General features: G+C 41.3%; 1 protein-coding gene across 1 annotated transcript in view; it reads left to right on the top strand.

The window, feature by feature from the left end:
* Positions 1–12,970, top strand: part of TTC7A (tetratricopeptide repeat domain 7A) — a 544,118-nt gene that overhangs the window by 240,904 nt on the left and 290,244 nt on the right. The gene's annotated exons all lie outside the window — the stretch shown is intronic.

The raw sequence follows: 12,970 nt of genomic DNA, 5'->3' as shown, positions 1-12,970 counted from the left end.
TTCTTTATGGGTCCTGCAGCACTTGGAGACTTACAGGCAATGCTAGAAGGGGTAAGTCCCATAGTGGTAGGCAAGTGGGTGTCGGAAAGGCTGTGGTGAGAATGGAGGAGTCTGCCTAAAACAGAGAGAGAGCGAGCCAGGGGCACAATCCTTGGTTACAATCCAATAAAGGAACAGTTACAACCAGTGCTAGAGAATTTGTAGATCCTACAGTATGTCAGATACTGTGAAACTGCTCCTTTTCCTTACCATAGAGAAGAGGTGGGGGTGGGGAGAATTAGCAGAACAGGCATCCAGGTAAATAATTGGAAAGCTACTCACAGGTCTAATGATCAGCAAAGTGGCGGAAGTGAATCCATCCAGGCAAACGCCTCACAAGGAGAGGTAAAAAATGGACTGTTTCTCTGCCTTGAACCCTCAGATGAGCCAGGAAAAGGACACTCTAATGGAGTCCGCAGGGCCGCTTTTACTTGGTCAAATTACTTCTGAAGCTTTTGCGTCTTCACAGAATAGTCAAGAAAGATTAGCAGTTTACTGTTCTGGTAAGCGATGTCACCCTGCACCTGGCAGCACGGAGAACCTCATCCCTGTCCCTGAAATTCAGAAGCTTCAGGATAAAGTGCGGGGTGGGGCTCTAGGCTTGGGTGGTATGCGATTGGCTCTCTCCACAGTGTAGTAGGGAGAGAACTGGGCTGCAGGTAACCGTTGCAGAACAGTTCCTCAACAAAGACCATCTTGAGTACCTCAGCGCCCTCAGCCAGGCCCACAATGTGGAGATTGTTTCTCTGACTGCAGTTCTCCGCATCTTCCACCTTGTATTCAAGTGCCCGGACCTTTCTCTGCAGGGAGCAGAGAGCAGTTGTATGCTCAGTGACCACATCCTCGGTGTGGCCTAAATGCTGCTCCTTGGAGGACAGCTGGGAATGCACTTTGTCAATGTCCTGGTGGAGAGGCCCTACATCCAGCTGTACAGCCTCTATTTTGTAGGTAAGCGTTGCCTGACAGCAATCGCCTTCATAACATTGGCCAAACCTCGCTGTAATGCGGCAGCTGGTTCCTCTAGCTCTGTCTGCGATGCCATGTTGAAAAAGGATCACGAACTTGAGCTTCTTATCTTGACCAGAAGATGGGCCAGATGATCGGTGGTGCATCAGGGTGTCAGTGGGTTACTATGTGGGAAAGAGAGAGCACAGAAATTATAAAGATTACGGATGAGACCAGCAGAGCCCCAGCCGAATGCTTCTAGTCAGGTTGCCATCTTGTTTTCATTCTTGGTAATGGCTTACCATGCTATGTTCTTCAATACATCTCTATGTGGAAGTTCCCATCTTGGTAGAGCAGCAGGGCTTTGCTTCCATTTATGTTAGAGCTGCCCCATTCCACTCCCCCTGATGACTGGTGATGTGATTACTGGTGTGGTAATATTCAAGATTAGGGTAACACCATAATTTGGCTTTGTGATGGGCATAGCAGATAGGCAGGGTAGAGAATTTTGGACATATCACAACAATGAAATCCCAGAGGCATACAGAAAACAACTTTTTGTGTGGAGTTGTTTTTTTTCTTGAATTAGTTATTGAAATCATTATGCATATAAAACACACAATCCAATATGGCAATCCAGATATCAGTAGGTGAACAAATGTATACAACTATTGTACATGCATGAGATCTTCCAGAACCTCATATAGCCTAAACTGAGTTAGCTGGTATAGACATTAAAGGTACACCCTACATCCTGACAAGGGCAATTTACATAACTGGCCTGAGACTATATCCGGCTCCCGTGCACTGGTATCATCGGACTTGGATCTTATGAATAAGAAATGGCTATGTCAACATATTGCGCAAAGTTTTTTCTCCTTTTAGTAATATCAGAGATGGGTGGTAAGAGGGGTTCGGGGAGTGGGGATCCCATAGGTACACAGGATCATTGGTATATATACTATATATATATATGTATGTATGCAAGTAAAGATGTTGGGGGCAAAGAAAGAGAAGGAAGAAAAAGAGTTAAGACAGGGGTGTATGTACAGGGGTCGCCATTGTGACCTGGCCCCATGCCCCAGGGGGCACGTACGATCTCCCTGTACACCTGGATAGGAGGGCAACGACATGTAGAGGAACCAATCCTTCCATATAGCCACTGAATGTCCGCTTCTTCTCCTCTCCCTCCCGCAGAAATTTAGAGGCTGCAAGAGCGGTTCCTCTACATTCCACTCCCGCCGCCTCCCTATCCCTGACCTGCTGCCCTGGTCCACCTCCTGCGGGCTGCTGCAGATTATTTTTTTATTCATTCATAGCTGTTTCACTTTGTTTACTATGCTTTAGGAAAGCGCCATACATTCATTTGGTGCTGCTGAGGCTGCAGAGAAAGGGACTGATGAATCTGTCCTCAGTCACATTAGTTTAGACCCTGATATTTCACCAAAGCCCCGCAAAGGGGTTCCTAAAAAAAAAAAAAATATGTAAAAAACAATAAAAAATTAAATTGTAAAAAATAATAATAATAAAATGGTAAAAAATAAAAAAAAACAAAGCAACAAAAAAAAACAAAAAAAAAATGACTGACACCAGTGATGGAACTATCAGGGTCACAAGGGTCGCACTTGTGACTGAGCTCTGGAGTTCCATCACCACAGGGGGCCCCAAGACGGCAGGAAGGTGGTCCCATGCGGGACCATATTAAAGGTTCCCTCAATGAGAGTAAAGAGCCCCTGGATCAGTCGGAAGGGCCCCGGTCTGGGTTAAAAACAGAAAAAGGGGTGAGGGAGACAGGTAAGGTATGTACCCCTGTTCCAGCAACTCTTACTCCTTCCCCCCATGGAGCCAGTAAGGCCGCGTACACACGCGCGGACTGTTGGCCCAACTTTGTCCGTCCAACAGTTTGAGCGAACAGTCCGCTCAAACTTAGCATGGACGGACATGGCCACACACGACGGACGAACAGTTTGCTGAAACCGTGCGCGATGACATGAACGGCACGTACGACGGGACGAAAAATACGACGTCCTATACACTGCAATGCAACCTTCCGACGTGGAAATCCTTTCTGAGCATGCGCGAGACTTAGTTGGCCGAACAAGCCTACACACGAGCGAACAGTCCGCTGAAACAAGGTTTCAGCGGACAGTTTTTCGGAATTTCCGTAAGACCTTGTTCGGCCAACTGTCCGCTGAAACTGTCCGCTGAAGCCCCACACACGAGCGGACTGTCCGCCCAAACACTGTTCAGCGGACAAGGTTGGGCGAACAGTCCGCGCGTGTGTACGCGGCCTAAGAAGAAAATGTGACTGAAATCAAGTCCCACCAGACGATATGATCAGGTCGTCCTATGACTTGGGGTCAGGGGTGAACATTTCTTTTGAAGAAGCAAACAGGAATGTATCAGAATCAAAAGTCTGTGTTCTCAGTAACCAATCAGATTTTCAACTATGATTGTTAAGATTTAACATTTAAGGTAGACTCTAACTAGTGGATTTGCATTATTTATTTATTTATTATAGGTACTTGTATAGCACTGTCAATTTACGCAGCACTTTACATACAGTATCTCACAAAAGTGAGTACACCCCTCACATTTTTGTAAATAGTTATCTTTTTGTGTTACAACACTGAGAAAATGACACTTTGCTACAATGTAAAGTAGTGAGTGTACAGCTTGTATGACCGTGTAAATTTGTTGTCCCCTCAAAATAACTCAATGCAGCCATTAATGTCTAAACCGATGGCAACAAAAGTAAGTACACCCCTAAGTGAAAATGTCCAAATTGGTCCCAAAGTGTCAATATGTTGTGTGGCCACCATTATTTTCCAGCACTGCCTTAACCCTCTTGGGCATGGAGTTCACCAGAGCTTCACAGGTTGCCACTGGAGTCCTCTTCCACTCCTCCATGATGACATTACAGAGCTGGTGGATGTTAGAGACCTTGTTCTCCCCCACCTTCCGTTTGAGGATGCCCCATGGATGCTCAATAGGGTTTACGTCTGGAGACATGCTTGGCCAGTCCACCACCTTTACCCTCAGCTTCTTTAGCAAGGCAGTGGTTGTCTTGGAGGTATGTTTGGGGTCGTTATCATGTTGGAATACTGCCCTGCAGCCCAGTCTGCGAAGGGAAGGAATCATGCTCTGCTTCAGTATGTCACAGTACATGTTGGCATTCATGGTTCCCTCAATGATCTGTAGCTCTCCAGTGCCGGCAGCACTCATGCAGCCCCAGACCATGACATTCCCACCACCATGCTTGACTGTAGGTAAGACACACTTGTCTTTGTACTCCTCACCTGGTTGCCGTCACACATGCTTGACACCATCTGAACCAAATAAGTCTATCTTGGTCTCATCAGACCACAGGACATGGTTCCAGTAATCCATGTCCTTAGTCTGCTTGTCTTCAGCAGACCATTTGCGGGCTTTCTTGTTCATCATCTTTAGAAAAGGCTTCTTTCTGGGACAACAGCCATGCAGACCAATTTTTTGCAGTGTGCGGCATATGGTCTGAGCATTGATAGGCTGACCCCCACCCTTCAACCTCTGCAGCAATGCTGGCAGCACTCATACGTTTACGTCTATTTCCCAAAGACAACCTCTGGATATGACGCTGAGCATGTGCACTCAACTTTTTTTGTCGACAATGGTGAGGCCTGTTCTGAGTGGAACCTGTCCTGTTTAACCACTATATGGTCTTGGCCGCCATGCTGCAGCTCAGTTTCAGGGTCTTGGCAATCTTCTTATAGCCTAGGCCATCTTTATGTAGAGCAACAATTCTTTTTTTCAGATCCTCAGGGAGTTCTTTGCCATGAGGTGCCATGTTGAACTTCCAGTGATCAGTATGAGAGAGTGAGAGCAATAACACCAAATGTAACACACCTGCTCCTCATTCACATCTGAATCCTTGTAACAGTAATGAGCCATGTGATATCAGGGAGGGAAAATGGCTAATTGGGCCCAATTTGGAAATTTTCACTTAGGGGTGTATTCACTTTTGTTGTCAGCGGTTTAGACATTAATGGCTTTGTGTTGAGTTATTTTGAGGGGACAGAAAATTTACACTGTTATACAAGCTGTACACTCACTACTTTACATTGTAGCAAAGTGTCATTTTTTCAGTGTTGTCACGTGAAAAGATATTAAAAAAATTTACAAAAATGTGAGGGTGTACTCACTTTTGTGAGATACTGTATATTGTACATTCACATCAGTCCTGGTTATTACATTGACATCTCTTCTTTCAGCCACATATCATACAGAAGAGCCATTTCTCTAAAGGCATTGTATACTTTCAAATGAAAATAGTTGTTTTAACTAGGTATTAAAGTGGTTGTAAACCCGTACAAACCACTTTGACCTACAGGTAAGCCTAGATTAAGGCTTACCTGTAGGTCCAAGAAATATCTCCTAAACCTATACGGTTTAGGAGATATTTACCCGAAGACAGCCACCGCTGTCTACGGTGCATGCTCCGTAGACAGCGTTGCGCACTGGGCAGGCCGCAGATCGCGGCAATATGCCGCGATTGTCGGCTCCCGTGCGCATGCGCGGGAGTGACATCATCGCGGCTCCGGCGAATCACAGCGCCGGAGCTGCGAGACCCGGAAGTCGCTCCAGGATCCATGGCAGCGGTGAAGAGGAAGACGGAGGACCGCTTCGGGGGCTTCGTTCTCACGTCAGTTATTCATAATGAGCTAGTATGCTATGCATACTAGCTCATTATGTCTTTGCCTTGCAGGGTGTGTTTTTTTTTTTTTCCCTTTACTTCCTCTTTAATGAAGTTATATTCCCTGTGTTTTTTGGTTGCTTTACCAAGGCTCACATGTTGTGGCTGCAGTTTGAAGTGTACCCTTATAAAAGTCCATGTATTTCTTCAGCTAGCTGGTCTCTTTTGGCCAAGGGGATAGGGCAATTTCCTTTCAGGGTCATACTGCATCCAATGTATACCTTGCCATTCTCTCTGTGTGGCATTACAAATATGGGAGTGCTAATCTGATGAAACCCTACATGAGTAAGCTCTCTGTCTGTCTGTAAATGCTCTGCCTGTTTGTGTCTGTTTCCAGTCCAGTCACCTGCATGAGCACTAGACTGAGAGATACAGGGATTGTGGGATATATAGTTTCTTCACAGGAAGTGTCTGTTCTCACACTACAGATGTCATGCATTAGCCTATACAGTGCCATGCCACATGCTTCATGTGAAAACAAACAGAAAGTGCTGACACTGGGCAACAAATGACACAATGAAACGACATTGTCAATGCACATTTTATATAGGTGAAAAACACAAAGTGCAAGTCGGAAGGTTTATAATAAAAAAATCTTTGTATTTTGTATACAAATAAACATTTTGTCCATACAATATTAATAAAAGCACTACTAGATTTTTTTTCAAAGCTAACATTTTGTTACAGTGAAATTGTGTGAATCTATTTGTTCTAAAACATAAACTGTTTGTGGTAGCTCAAGTGTGGTAAACTTGAGCTGTAATTAAACTCCTGGGACCTGGAAAGCCGAGGAGACAATTAACCATGACACAAAGCACTCCAAAGTTATATAAGACCGGAGTTCAAGTTATTATAATATATTACAATAATTTTATTTTATGACTTCCAGTTTTAAAGAGAACATCTCATATATCTCACAGGGTGCTAGGCACTCACCTGTGGCCCTGTGTGGTTAGTAGGCTTCCATATCATGGTCAGCTATACCAACATGGTTGGGAGTTGAACAAGGCTGGTGGTTAGGTGTTAAACAGGCCAAAATGTGATGCATGTATAGACAGCTTAAAGCACTCCATGCTTGCATCATTATTTTTTGATCAGCTGCAGGCGCTGATCTAACAAATATTTTTCAGTAGTTCTGTTTGAGAGAAGTTCATCATTAGATTGACTTCTCTTGAACGAGAAACGGCCATAGACAGATCAAAATCCATCTAGTCCCTGCAAAACTGGCTGAATTTGGATCCATCTATGACCAGCTTAAGCCTTTCTTCTCTTTGGCCCTTCCTGATGGAAGTTCTCCTGCATTCCTGATACTACTTTTCCCTAAACATATGTGCACTTTATGTCCTTAGGCATTCTGTTTACCTGCGGAAAGCATGGCTTGTCCAAAAGTCATTGGTTGTATGTATTGGTTGATAATCTGATTGCTGAACCAATTTTTTAGGTTGGTTTGAGCTACTTAGGCCATCCTTGCTTGTCTGCAACAATCCTAACACTGGTCTGGGATCCTCACAGAGGTTTTTGTTTACCTTTTAAAGAAATGTTGGTTTATTTAAGACTTCCCGCTATAATTACAATGCAGTATAATTTGGATATTCCTTATTAAAGGCACTTCTGTGTTTTTTATGAGGCTATGGCTTAATGTCAGCCCTCATTTCTTTGACCAAAGCACCCATTTTTGTTGGGTTTATGGTTCCATTTTGTAGAACTAATAATCGTCTTCATTAAAAGTTAACTTCCATTTTGCTGTTCATCTTCAAAGCCCTTAAAGTATAACTGAAGGCAGTTTTTTTTTGTTTTGTATAGAGTGGTAAGGGATTGGAACGCCTGTCAGGTTTTATTGCTGTCTGGATCCCCGTTAAGGAGATTCACCCTATTTGTCCTGTTTACCGTTATCACTAAAAGTGAAAGAAAATCCACAATTTTGGGTTGTCACCATAACAGAAATAGATTGGAAATCTTCCAATAGGGGCAATAGTTCTGGTGAACCAGGGACTGACTTACTTTGATTGGATTTCCTCTTACTTTCTGTTTCTGCTATGGGACAGGAAGTGAAGGGGAATCTCCCAAATGTGACACTGATAGCAAAAAAAAAGTTTTGCTTTAAGTTCTACTTTAGGAAATGTTTTGTCAAAGTCGACTTTTTGCTAGGTATTAGCATGAAGGTAACCTTTAGGCTGGGTTCACACTGTGCAGATCACGTGCGATGTCTGTGTAAGGCAAATTCAGACATATATATATTGTATGGCTGAATTCACTTCGCATTTGCACCAAAACGGTGTAGGGCCCTTTTTTTTTGGTCCGCACTGGAATCGGATCGCATGGGTGTTCAGACCTATGCGATCCGATTCCGGCACAATTTTTACCTTTTTGCACTGCGATATGCAAACCGATCTGGGGGACCCGCATTGGTTCGCATAGGGCAGTGTGACATGTGATGCGCAACCCGTATTGGAATCTCATGGGTTGTCGCATCGCATATGTGTCAGCTGAGGCTTAATGTGAAATTATGGAGTTTCATGTTTAGGTGGTCAAGACAAAGTCCAAGATTCTGACACTGATGTATTTGTTTAGGTTTAGGAGCTTTTATCTGATGGTTTATCCTTTTTTTATTTTTTCTTCCATGTTTTTATTGGAAATTTTCAAAGCAAGATAGAATAGAAGTTACAAGCAGTCTAATATAGCATTTCCATGCTTTCGTCAGTAGTAAAATACACGTATAAATGTTAAACTTGACATAAACAATGTGTATAATAACAAGAGGTGTATCGCAAAATTGAACAAATAGAATTTATCATATAATTCCATAACATATTGGTGATATTGGTCATGTTATCGGTACTTCTGGACACACCTATGAGAGCATACCGTGTCCGTGTGGGAGCATTGTCAAGCATCACACTGTCTACGATTTTTTTCTTATTTATATAGAAACTGTATTAACAGAATACATATTAATAATGTATTTAGAATTTACAATAAAGAATATTAACTCTTAAGCCATTTTGACTGTGAGATATCTTTCAAGGTCGATAGATCTAATTGTATTAGCAAAGTTGTATCAAAGGGGTTTAAAGGTTTTATTATTGAAGTAAAAAGGGGTTATGGGAGGGAGAATAACTTGGATGTTTGAAGAAAGATTGGTTTGTTGGTATATCTTGTTAAGAATGTTTGGTTGACTAATTAGGGGGATCTCCCTGTATAGTGGATCCAACAGGCCCAGGTTTTACTAAATTTGGTGGGGTTGTCTTTCATTATATGCATCAGCTCTTCCATTTCAGCTGTTTGGTGTACATAGTGCATCCAATCTGTTACTGTTGGGGGGGTAGACAAGTTCCATTTCAGTGGGATGCATCTTTTAGCCGCATTGACAAGATGCAATATTAGGGATTTGTAGTAATTGAAGTGTGGAAGGGAAGAGTGGTGTAGAAGATATTGTGCGAGTATAAAGTCTAGTTTGTATGTGGTGATCTTTGTTATAATGTTGTGTATCTCTTTCCAAAAAAGTTGTATTTTCGAGCATGACCACCAGATATGTAATAGGTTACCCCGATCAGTTCCAAATCTCCAGTAGAGAGGTGTGGATGATGTGTGGGAGAATTGACTTAATTGGATGGGTGTAAGGTACCAGCTTGACAGTCATTTGTATCCTGATTCTTGGATTGTGATGTTTACCAAACCTTTATGAATGTTATGTATTATTCCATTCTTCTTCTGTAAAAGAAAGATTTAGATTTTGTCGTGTGTTCTCTATACCATTCTGGGGAGATGTTTGGATATTTGAAAAAGTGTCTCAACTTAACGTATGTCCAGAAAGGGAAATTGATGTCAAGCATTTTATCCTGGAGCATTTCGTATTGGATTAAGGAACCTTTTTGAAAAAATTGTTCAGCTCTGGTCTGTTCATATGGCCATCCTTCTCATTGGAAATGGGAGGAGAGGCCTGGTGTGAAATTGGGGTTATGTTTGATAGGGGAGAGTTGGCTTGGATAAGAGGTTAGTTTTAGGTTTTTGTTAATGAGTTGTAGGCAATGAAGGGATGTAACTATAGTTGGGTGGTGTTTTACTGTATGTGTGATCGGTAGGTAGCCAAGCTATCAATTGTAGGGTATTTGAGCTCCTGCATTTTCTATTTCAATCCATGTTTTAGTTTTTGCGTGTAGATTCCAGTCAGCTATTCTTGTAAGGTGACAAGCTTTGTAATATTTGTATATGTCTGGTAGACGAATGCTGCCTTTTAATTTAGGTGAGTATCTCATACCTCAGTCTGGGACGTTTGTGTCCCCAAACAAAAAGTGTACAAGCCCTCCTATATGAAACAAAGAAAGTTTTCGGGCGTCGAATTGGGATTGTCTGCATAACATATAGGATAAGAGGCAGGATGTTCATTTTTATTATGGCAGCCCTGCCAAATCAAGAAAATGTGCCTTTATGCCAATTCAGGTCTTGTTGGATATTTTTTAGTATGGGTATATAGTTAAGTTGATATAAATCATCTAGGCAGCTAGGTAATTGTATACCCAGATAAGTAATAGATTGTGTCTTCCATGAGAAGGGAAATTTAGTTTTACAGTCTGTCACTTCAGTTGGTGGTATAGTTATATTTAGGGCATACGACTTTGAAAAATTAATTTGTAGATTGGATAGATAATTGTTTGAATTCTTTTAGTAAGGTAGGGATGGTAGTTGTAGAATGTCACCTGCAACTGCTGCTATCTTGTATGTCTGGCCTGCAACGTCAATCCCTGTATAATGTTTTCGTTCATCTAATGCAGTTTAATAAAGGTTCAAGGGAGATTACATAAAGTAGGGGTGAAATGGGACATCCCTGTCTAGTTCCATTTGAGATGTGGAAGGCATTTGATAAGTGGCCATTGACCCGGACTTTAGCAGATGGTGAGGAGTATAATGCGAAGATGAAATTGAGCATTCTCTGTCCTAAGCCTATTCTTTCTAAAACCGCTTTCATATAGTCCCAGGCCACTCTATCAAATTTCTCCTCTGCATCTAAAGATAGAAAGAAACCTTTCTAATTGGTTTTAGTCATCCAATAATGTAGATTTTCGTGCTTTCAGGGTATTATCCCTGGCCTCCCTACCCTTTATAAAACCCACTTGGTCTTTTTTGATCAGAGATGTCATGTGTGTTGATAAGCGATTAGCTATGATTTTAGAGTAGAGTTTAAGATCTACGTTTAATAACGAAATGGGTCTGTAGTTTGTTACCAGTGTATGGTCTTTATTTTCTTTTGGAATAACTGAAATGTGTGTTTCCAGTATTCCTTGCAGACCATTGGGTTTGGAGGCCAGGGAGTTAAAAGTTTCAAAATATGGTGTAGAGAGTGTACTACAAAAGTTTTGTAGTAGGTTGCATATAGTCCATTTGGGCCTGGGCTTTTTCCTAGTTTTAGGATTTAGTTTATCTATAGAGATTGGGATCTAGTAGGTTTGAGTCTAATGTCTAATGTTTGAGTCGATTGTGGATAGCGTTTTTGGGCTGTATTGAGACCGGAAGTTTGTGATTGCTGTTTGACGGGTGACTTAGTCTTTTGGAGAGGTGACTTCAGGGTGTAAGCTCTATAGGTTTGTATAGTATTGTACAAATTGGGATGCAATGTCTTTATTAGAATATGAGAGACTACCATCTGGAGCCTTTATGTGGTGGATGGTGGATTTGGTGTATGTGGCTTGGAGCGCTTTTGCTAGAAAATTTCCACTTTTATTTCCCTGTTCGTAAAACATTTTTGTGTGTATTTCCATTTAATATTTTTTCAGTTTTTCCAGTAGTTCTTTCCTAGCTTGCATTTGTTTCTGTAGTGTCTGTTCGGCACGTGATTGTGTTGCTTCGAGCGATTTTATTCTTGTTATAATTTTATCAATCTGGGCTTGGTGCTCTTTTCTTTATGTGCCTCCCAAATTGAGATATGAGATAGAGAGGGATCGGTGTTTTCATTGAAGTATGTTTGCAAACATGAGGTAAATCTTTTGGTTAGTTCTTTGTCTGCGAGCAGCAGGGTGTCTAGGTGTCATATTTTAGTATATCCTTTGTGGGTAGGTATGGTCAAGGTCATGGTAATTGGGTTATGATCCGATAGAATAGCTGGTTCTTTGGTGGAATTAGTCAATAAATGTAGGTCCATTTGTGATAGAAATAGATAATCGAGTCTGGAATATTTTTTATGTGGGACAAAGAAATGGGTGTAATCACAGGTGTTTGGGTTTAGAGTACGCCAGTTGTCGTGAACCTGAAGTTCTTGTAAGGAGAGGTTGATCCTTTTCAGAGCTCAATAGGGAATGGATGTAGTGCCAGTGGATGTATCCAGCATGGGTTGAAGGGGAACATTTAGATCTCCTCCAACAATCATAATCCCTGTTTTGAAGGTGGAGAGTTGTGATGAGATTGAATTGATAAATGAGGTTTGTTTCATGTTCAGGCACTATATATTCGCTATTGTATTTGGTTTGTTGTACAGCTTGCCTTTTAGAAAAATATATCTTTCTGTCCTATCGACAAGGGTGTCTGTAATTTTTAGGGGTAAATGTTTTGCTATTTGTATAGATAATCCTTTATTTTTTGTTTGGTCATTGGTAGCGTGGTAGACCGAAGGAAAGAAATTATTAATCAATTTAGGTGTTAGGTCAGTTCGAAAGTGTGTCTCTTGGATGAGTACAATGTCTGCTTTATGTTTCTTCATTACAGTTAATATTTGTGATTTTTTTTTCTGGTATGTTCAAACCTTGTGCATTGATAAATGCCAGTTTAAAGGTTTTGGAGTCTTGTTTTTTTGGTGTCATGTTTGTCATTTGTGTTGTTTATGTGGTTATTTAGCGTTTTAGTTTATGAATAACGTATAGGACTTGCTGTATTGTGAGGGGAGAGTTAGGGGAACAATGGAGTAGGTGTCAGGAAATATATTAAGGTATTATGACGTTTATATATATATATATATATATATATATATATATATATATATATATATATATATATATATATATATATATATATGTGTGTGTCTAGTATGTGTAGAGTAGAGCTGAGGAGGGGGGTTGGATAGGATAGAAGTCTGTCTGCTGTGCAATAGTGTCATCTAGTTTGAACTCGTGAAGAATGCCTAGGCCTGGCAGAGGATATAAGAGTGATATTTTTATGTAGAGACCTATCTCATCATCTTTTAGTTGGTTAACTAACCAGGAGGGTAAAAGAGATGCATATCTGTAAGATCTGTAAGATATTGTTTGTGGGCTGTGTATGTGTGTG

The sequence above is a fragment of the Lithobates pipiens genome, unplaced genomic scaffold, assembly GCF_037356315.1.
Source record: "Lithobates pipiens isolate NorthernLeopardFrog02 unplaced genomic scaffold, aLitPip1_a1.2 Scaffold_18, whole genome shotgun sequence".
Classification (NCBI taxonomy): Eukaryota; Metazoa; Chordata; class Amphibia; order Anura; family Ranidae; genus Lithobates; species Lithobates pipiens.
The sequence above is the reverse complement of the archived record's forward strand: the minus strand, read 5'-3'. Positions and strand labels throughout refer to the sequence as shown.